Source organism: Raphanus sativus, chromosome 3 (genome assembly GCF_000801105.2).
Source record: "Raphanus sativus cultivar WK10039 chromosome 3, ASM80110v3, whole genome shotgun sequence".
In the NCBI taxonomy this organism is placed as follows: Eukaryota; Viridiplantae; Streptophyta; class Magnoliopsida; order Brassicales; family Brassicaceae; genus Raphanus; species Raphanus sativus.
Genome location: NC_079513.1, coordinates 10,772,717 through 10,782,247, shown reverse-complemented (window position 1 = coordinate 10,782,247; position 9,531 = coordinate 10,772,717).

Below are 9,531 nucleotides of genomic sequence, written 5' to 3'. Positions count from 1 at the left end.
AACACACAGTCGTAGAAGATCTGATCTCGAGTTTCTATCTCTTGGTTGCAGAATATGCACAAAGGGCTTATACCACTATTCCAAGCAGCCATACAATCACCTGTAGTTAGTCTATTATGAGTAGCCAACCAGGAGCAGAAAGCATATTTAGGGGTCGCATGTTGAAACCAAATCCCTGACTGCCATTGGACCTGGGGATGTACTTTCCGAATGAGATTTCCAGGTTCTTTTTGTGTTGAACAGTGGCCGATGACTGTCTTCACTATATTGCCATAAGGATACATCTTCTCGATCTGTCATGTTGTGCCTTTGGTTCTCCAGAGCTGTCCTCAAACAAGTAATAGAGATCAACCGATGAGTTAATAATTATAGATTGAGCTAAGCTTTCAAACAGAAAAACGAACATAAAGAGAAGATGGAAGGCTTTATCATACTGTCAGACAATTGGATATTTTGAAAAGCTTTCTTGATTATCTAAAACCTGCGTAAGAATAATATATAAGAGATTAACCTATGATGTTAGACAGAACATAATCCTTTAAACTACATACACATGATTGAAAATATGCCTCCAGGTTGTTAATCAGTGAGTAATGAAAATATACCTTTGCACATAGCATTATTGAAGCAAAAATGTCAACCATGATTCCACAAAGCTGAAACTCACTTGGATTGTCTTGGATCTCAAATATATGTTTATAGTTATAATTTTTATTATATTGTAAAAAGTCATATGATTTACGTAATATAAACTGTGTTAAATTACATTAACCAATCTTTGTATAGAAGCATTGGGATAAACATTATATAAGGGATGTTTTCTAAGTATATAATTTTTTAATATTTAGAAAGTATTATAGATTTCAAAGATTTTGAATATATTGTAACTACTTGGAGAACTGTCGTAACATTCAATATGTTACATTTACCAAGTGAGAGTTAATATGTATCTTTGAAAATGATAACATATCCAATCATTCACCTAATTATTGGTAAGAGAATTTCAACCTATATCGAGCACCAAAATTAAGTTTACATTTTCTAGGACATTGTGTTATTTTGTTTCCTATCTTACTCAAAAAGTTTAATGCTACGTACATTGTACACTAATTACTAAGGAAAATTTTACTAAAACAAACCATATCTTCCTCATAAATATAATCTCGGATGGTTTGATGAAAGCCATTAGTACACCTGTTCGACCATGCCGGGAACGTATGACTCGTTCTCGGCCTTGTTGATATCAACAGAAAAAAAAAAGAGGAGGCAAAATGTCGTCTATACCTCCATGTTTTTTAGGTGCAACCAGTGGCGAAACCACATATTCTACGTGTGGGGCACGTGCCCCTGAATAACTTTTCAAAACTACATGTAAGGTTCTTAATAACTTTAGTTATACCCTTTAATTTTAGCAATTTCATTCCTAATTATTTGAACAAATTAAATCATGCACTCATAACACTTTTTTCTTGCTCCGCCCCTGGGTGTAACTCTGATCGACGTGATCGTAGCTGACTATTACTGTATTTGCTATGCAAGCAACAAGAATAATGATGACTCAGCTGCAACAGCTTCCTAAGTCTATTGAGGGTGTAGGATAATGATGTCTAGCATGAAGTCACCAAATCTCCGAGAAAAAAAGCAGCTTTAATAAATGTGCATTAAATAATAAAAAAGAAGAGTATTAAAGAGAAAGCTGATACTATCATAACTAGTTCTTAAGCTCTTAGATAATTTTTTTTATTGTTTTTTCTTTTCGACTTTCATCATATATTTCCCGTACTTTTTTTCCGTCTAATTTTCATTATCATTCATAGCTTAGGAAAGATACAAGATCGAAACACTAGAGCCGATGGAACACGAAACCATCCTCGGAAACTAAACCCCAACAGGAACAACGGGGAGCAAGAACCCAAACACCCGAGCTACATACCAACATCAAATATAAAAACGAGTTCTAATACTTCTTCAAATAATCCACAACCACACACTCATAAGATACAAGAGCAATGACTTAAAAAGGTGAACTTGCAATGAACTAAGCATAAGAATACACAACGTAGAAGACTTCTTCGTGTAGAGCAGAGACCTCAGGTTAACAAGAACACCCGAACCACAATGATCTCATTTTGAACCACAAGTACACGATGAAACCAACGAACCACTTGTAGAGGGGAGATTACATCCCTCCAAGGCCCGGCGAACGACGATACCAGTACTGTCGATCAAAGGAGGGAAGCATAAAACGGGCCTAAAAGACAGCCCATTAAGAAGGCTTCTAGTCGCTACCTCGCGACTAAAGGGGCAACGGCCCATTTAACCGACCTATCGACTAAAGCCCATACGAATCAGCAAGTCTTAGGGCCAACTGACGAGACCATCTATAAATAGGGAGAGGGGAGAGACATAAAAGGGATCGACACTTTTACACACTCACAAAAACCCTAGATCTAGCCGTCTTGTGAGTGTGTAAAAGTGTCGATCCCTTTTATGTCTCTCCCCTCTCCCTATTTATAGATGGTCTCGTCAGTTCGCCCTAAGACTTGCTGATTCGTATGGGCTTTAGTCGATAGGTCGGTTAAATGGGCCGTTGCCCCTTTAGTCGCGAGGTAGCGACTAGAAGCCTTCTTAATGGGCTGTCTTTTAGGCCCGTTTTATGCTTCCCTCCTTTGATCGACAGGTACTGTATCGTCGTTCGCCGGGCCTTTGGAGGGATGTAATCTCCCCTCTACAGTAAGTCCCCCCCAGTTCGTCTGTGGTTAATGATAATCTTTTACCCTGACGGACTGTTTGTAAGAGAGGTTTTGGTGAATCGATGATTATTGGCCTGTTGGTATCTCAGTGCGGCCTCGTACGCGGGTGTTTAGTCGCCGACTTCAAAGTTAGCTGCACACAAATTTACTCGCGGTTTCGTTTTGTCGCGATGTTTTCCACGGGATCCCTAAGTGCGAGTTTACTCGCTGGGTTGGACTTGGTTGGTCGCGGTGTCCCAGCTAGGTCCCGAAAGCGAATTTACTCGCTGGTTTATTCGGTTTGTCGCGTTGTCTCAACAAGGCTTCCGAAAGCGAATTTACTCGCTGACTTGCTCGTCTGGTCGCGTCTCTTGCCGAGATCCTTGACAGTCATTTCTCCGGTGGGTTTGGCTTGAGTCGTCGCGGCGCTCCTACTGGTCCTTCAAGCGCGAGTTTACTCGCGGGTGCGTCTGTTTGGTCGCGAAGAGCGGTAAACACGTCGTGAGCTTTGATGTTGGGACAAAGACCAGAGCTTTGCCAAGATAAAGCCTCGAGCTTTGATGCTGGAACCATGGAACTTGGAGCCGAACTGAAGGCGAGGGGGAGGAATGGAGCTTTAAGTGAAGCCATATTGCAGCTTCATTGAGGGATGAGAAAGCTCCGCAGGTTCCTTGATTCGTCGCGGTTATTCCCATGGGACCTTCAAGTGCGAGTTTACTCGCCAGTGCGCCATTTGGTCGTGGAGAGCAGCGAGACGCCTCAGCAGTTGGATTTGGAGCTTTGCGATTCTGAATCGAGTTCTACTCGCCTACTTTTCTTTCTTCAGTCACGCTATCTTGATTCTGTTGTAGAGCGCAGTTCTACTCGCTGATGGCGCGCGTTAACCCGCGGGGTTTCTTCTGGCTGCTTCTAAAGCGAATTTGGTGCCTCCGGTCGTGATCGTCCCTGCATCGAGGAGGGTGGTTGGGCGATAGCGGGTAGGCGACAAGGTCGTTTCCTGGGTGCTTGGACCCAGAATGCAGTTTTACTCGCGGGATGCTCGTTTAGTCGTGTCCCCCTTTAGGAAGCGAGTTTACTCTCCCGTTTTTGGGCGTTGTTCGGGATGTCACTTTGCATTTACCGAGGGCAGATTACTCGCCTGACACTTCTGTAAATCAAGCGGGAGGAGACGGAGGTGCAAACGAGACGTAAGCAGTCTTCCTGACGGGTTCGGTGATAATGTCCGCTCGTTTGTCGCGTCGTGTCGCGGCCTTCGGAAGCCGGTTTGCTCGATGGTCGGTTCGTCTAGCCGGTCATTTTCTTGACGCCTCGAAAGGTAATTCTACTCGCCGTCTTCTCTCTCTTCTTTATTGAAGCTTCGACCCGCCGGTTTATTCCGGTCGGGTTCCGGTTTGACCGATTCCTTAATCTCTGTGTCGATTCCGGTTCGACCAACTCTTAATCTTCGGTTGACCGGTTAATTGGGATCATTATGAGTAGAGAGAGAGAGGTTATAGGCCTAATTAAGCCCATCTAGGCCTTATTAGACCTAATAATGGTGATTGGGGAGTCGTGCTCCTTCCTTTGCTATAAATAGGTGGCTTTGCTTCTTTTTTATCATTCTTCTCTGCAGTCTCAGGTATCCTTCTTTGCTCTCCCTTCTCTCTAACTTTTAGTTTGTTTCTCTCTCTAAGTTCCGTGGTAAGACCCGTCGTTTGGGAGGCGGGTTAGTATGTCGTCTGGGAAGCGGCTGTCGCGAGAAGAGAAAGGAAAGCGGTCGCGAGTCCGCTGATCCGCCGAGAGTTAGGGCGCCGAGCGGCGTCTCCGGAGATGGTCCCGACTCTACGCGTCGCGAGATTCCGGGGAACGCGACGAACACGACTTCGGAACGGGATCCGATTATCGCTGGTACGCAAAGGAGAGAGGGAGCCAAAGAAAACGCAGGCGCTTCTCGCGAGGATGGTGGGAACGAAGATCTTGAGGCGCAGGCGCGTTCTTATAGGATACCGAAGTTTCGACTTCGCCCGAAGAGCGTAGAGCCCCCAGAGTATAGGCCTACGCGCTATCGCTCTGGTGATCTTTTCGAGGTGCTTCCGGCGATCCCTCGAGATACTTTACGCGATCCTAGGATCGAGGGGCAGATTTGGAGGAACGTGTTTCCGAGCTATTCGACTCACAGCAGCGTGAAGCATTTGCTGAAGAACTGCGGAGCCGTTGGGTGTGACTTACCTTATCCCATCTGTCAAGCAGAGGCCGTGGTCGCCGCCTGTGGGGTATCAGTGCGTCTACGAGTCTTACTTTGGCGTGGATACGAAATTGTGGTTTCCAATTCCCCGCTTGATTACAGAGTACGTGCTTCGTCGGGGCGTGGCGATTACCCAGTTCTTGAATGGATCGTTCCGGATCGCTGTTGCTTTGATGGTTATGGCTGCTGAAGTTAACATCCCGATGAGCGTGAGGACCTTTGAGGAGCTGACTTTCTTGAGATCTATGCCTCATGGTCTGCATTCTATAAAAATGCGCCCATCCTACAACGTTCTGACCGGTCATCCAAACAAGACGAAGGATTGGCAGCGATACTATTTCTACATTAAGTCGGATGAGCATGCGTTTGATGAGCCGCCGAAAGACGACTTCCCGGTCCCTTTGGGATCGTGAAATCGGTAGATCGTAGTTTCTTTGAATCTCTTGATCTTATACGTATTAACCCCTTCTTCTTTTTTTTTTTGTTTTTGCAGTTATCCATCCGAACACGATCGCATATCCGGAGAACTTTTTCGAGCACGCTCAAGCCATTGCAACGCTTAGCCACCGCAGGTGGCCTGATCTTAGTGCCGATTGGATTCGTCGCTGTCGGGATCGCGTGGCAAGAGGTACTTGATTTTATTATTATTTTTTTTTTTTTTTTTTTTTTGCGTCTGCTTCATCGTCTGATCTTAACTTTTTCGCTGATGATTTGTCTCATTACCTTTCTTTTGCTGCAGAGGTTTGGCGATCGAGATTGCCTTGTGTAGTTATCCCCGGAAAGAAGCGTCTGTCGCTATTCACGAGGCGCAGCAGAAGCTGGTTAATAAGGCGAGGAAGATGAAGCAGACTCCTGATCTGAGTGCTATCTTGAAGGGACGGCTGAAATCGCTGAGTAAGAAGAAATCAGTTTCTGCAACTGATAATGAGTCGGCAGATGTTCAGGGCGATGATCCCTCTCGAGTTGCGACTCCGGTTACAAATGATGACGGTTCTGCGGCCGCTGGGACCGAAATGGGGAAGAAGAGAAGAACGACCCTCTTGTCGGGGAATCTACTCATCCCGAGGACGAACCGTCCGAAGCACCCGACGAAATGGCGCAGCAGAAGTCGTCAAAGAAGAAGAAGGGGAAGAAGAGGTCTCGCGAAACCCCTTCCGGGAAGGAAGTCGAGGGCTCGAATGCGAGTCGTGAGGATCCCGTTGAGCCTGCTGGGAAGGATCTTTCAGAGGAACGTCTCAATAAGAAGAGAAAAGAGCCGGCTGTCGAAACCGAACAGAGCTTTTCTCGCCAAGAAAATCTTCCCACCGAGGGTGTCACTCCCGACGATCCCGTAGATAGCTTCATGTGCAATGAGAGAGAAGGAGATAAGTTCGATTCCGCTCCTGATGCTTCTGTCTCAAAGCAGAAGAGGCTCTCTAAGAAGAAAGCCACTGTTTCGCGAAGCGCGCCGCCTCCGAATGAAGGGGCTAGCGGGAATGTTACCGTAAACGGGCTTCAGATGAATTTTCCCGACTTGGTGGACTTCTCCTACAACGAGAATACTCTCTTGATCTCCAATCCACTCAAGTGTGCCGAATTGACGCGACAAGTGAGAGGTGGTCCTACTGCTCTTCCACCGATCGATAAACTTTTCTTCAAGGACGAGTACGTTGAGGCTGCTCATATCAGGAAGCTGGTAACTCCCTCTCCTAGAATCTATTTCGTTTGTCACCTTTTTCGCTTTGTTGCTTAAGTCATTTCCTCCCCTTTCTTTTGGTTTCGCAGAGTGACGGGATTATGAACCGCATGGTGGAGAGGTATGAGGATGAATTGAGGCGAACGCAGGCATTGTTGGGAGTCTCTGAGAATTCGGCTCGCGCCGCGGAAGCAGAGGTTGCTCGCGTTCGCAAGATGCACGATATCGCGGCGGCCAAAGCCGTTGAGGACAAAAAGATTCTTCGCGTGAAATTCGAAAATTTGGAGGCGAAGCTGCTGAATTCTCGGTCTGCTGTCAAGATCCTTAATCGAGAAAAGGTTTCGCTGGAGAGGGAGTTACCAGCTTCCTGATATGAGCAGCCTCAACGTACTCGTCCTTGAAGAAAAGTTTATCGATCGGTGGAAGAGCAGTAGGACCACCTCTCACTTGTCGCGTCAATTCGGCACACTTGAGTGGATTGGAGATCAAGAGAGTATTCTCGTTGTAGGAGAAGTCCACCAAGTCGGGAAAATTCATCTGAAGCCCGTTTACGGTAACATTCCCGCTAGCCCCTTCATTCGGAGGCGGCGCGCTTCGCGAAACAGTGGCTTTCTTCTTAGAGAGCCTCTTCTGCTTTGAGACAGAAGCATCAGGAGCGGAATCGAACTTATCTCCTTCTCTCTCATTGCACATGAAGCTATCTACGGGATCGTCGGGAGTGACACCCTCGGTGGGAAGATTTTCTTGGCGAGAAAAGCTCTGTTCGGTTTCGACAGCCGGCTCTTTTCTCTTCTTATTGAGACGTTCCTCTGAAAGATCCTTCCCAGCAGGCTCAACGGGATCCTCACGACTCGCATTCGAGCCCTCGACTTCCTTCCCGGAAGGGGTTTCGCGAGACCTCTTCTTCCCCTTCTTCTTCTTTGACGACTTCTGCTGCGCCATTTCGTCGGGTGCTTCGGACGGTTCGTCCTCGGGATGAGTAGATTCCCCGACAAGAGGGTCGTTCTTCTCTTCTTCCCCCATTTCGGTCCCAGCGGCCGCAGAACCGTCATCATTTGTAACCGGAGTCGCAACTCGAGAGGGATCATCGCCCTGAACATCTGCCGACTCATTATCAGTTGCAGAAACTGATTTCTTCTTACTCAGCGATTTCAGCCGTCCCTTCAAGATAGCACTCAGATCAGGAGTCTGCTTCATCTTCCTCGCCTTATTAACCAGCTTCTGCTGCGCCCTCGTGAATAGCGACAGACGCTTCTTTCCGGGGATAACTACACAAGGCAATCTCACAAGACGGCTAGATCTAGGGTTTTCTCTCATCTCTATCCGTTATCTTGTACTGTTTTCCAGCCAGCTCTTCGAGCTCCGTCTGTCTTTCTCTTTACATTCCCACTGTAACCTGGTCCTGATAACTTCATCTATAAAACGTCTTTGTTAAACCCACAGACGAGTTCTTCGTCTTCTCTTTACTAGTTTCGACCGAACTCGGTTCTAACACCACTACGCCTATACCAATGCAGAAACCAAGAAACAGCAATCGAAGGCATACTTAACTCAAATGCACCTTCATCTAGAACCTTCGCACCTCAGCCTCATTATATTACTTCACAAAAGGAAGTCACCGAGGGAAAACAGAGAGCAAAAAGAGACCAGGGAGATCACTTATGATGTGGTCATCAAACCAGTGGTCAAACCAGAGATCAACCAACCTGCCCAAACCGGCCACTTTGGAGGTAGCAGCGACATAGGTCCAGTCTACGGCGTATATCTCGACAACCAAAAGGAGTTTTGGAGTGAAACAAATTTTAGTGGACTCTACACTCAAGAAGGAGTCCAGCCTAATTGGAATTTCCAGAAAAGCTTACCGGACCAAGGAGTTATGGATTTTACAAACTGGAGGTTCTCCAGCCCATCCATCTGCGAGTACCCGACTTTTGAAGGAGATTCAAGCCCAATGAAGGAGCGGCCTGAACCAAAGCCGATCATAGGATTCAAGAGGAGTCTCTCATCTTTCCAGGAAGCCCAATATCAGGAGAAATGGCCACGGAATTATGAAGTTATGCCCAATTTGCCAGAACCGGTCAAACCAGTTCTACACTTGCCTCAATTGGAAGCTAACCGGTTCAATCAGCTTCAAACCAGACATTGGCGTCCAGGAGATCATTCCAACAAATCAGGAGGTATTGAAGAAGTCCTTAGCTACACCAGAGCCCAGGAGATCAGTTGGTTCAATGAAGAGTCACTTAAATCAAACCGGAGCTATTTATGGAAAGATTGGACAATCTATCGGTTTGATCATTTCCAACCAATTTCAATCCGACCAGAAGACATCAGGACTGAACCAGGACGTCCAGGAGACATTATAGGAGTTCAAGAAGAGTTCCATGAGTTCATACCTTGCACCAGCCCCCATTGGATCAGGAGGATCCACACTTACACCAAAACTGCCTTATTTGGAGATTCTTGCAATAAAGCTCCAACAGCTCTTTCTCTTCAGATCAGGCACGACTTCAGCTCATTCCAGACAGTAAAGAAGGTCCCAAGAATGCTCACTTATCCCCTTAAACCATCCAGGTTCAAGAAGATATCAAGATACAAGATCATCTCATTTGGAAGAAGGCATAAATCAAGCTAAAGGAAGATTACATGGAACCATCAAAGCCTTTGCTTCCAAGACTTTTATTTCAATTTTATTTCTTTCCTTAAGTCATTTGTAGACTGTTAGAGAGTCCCAAGGTCGAGCCTATATAAGCTCATTTAGTTTGTCTTTGTTAATCACCCTTGAATTTTATGAATGAATATGCAGTTTTTCTAGTTTTTCTTAAAACTATTATCTAAGTCTTTTGAGTGTTGTGAGAAGCAGCTCTTGAGCAACCTGACTTATCAAAGCATCCTTACACAGA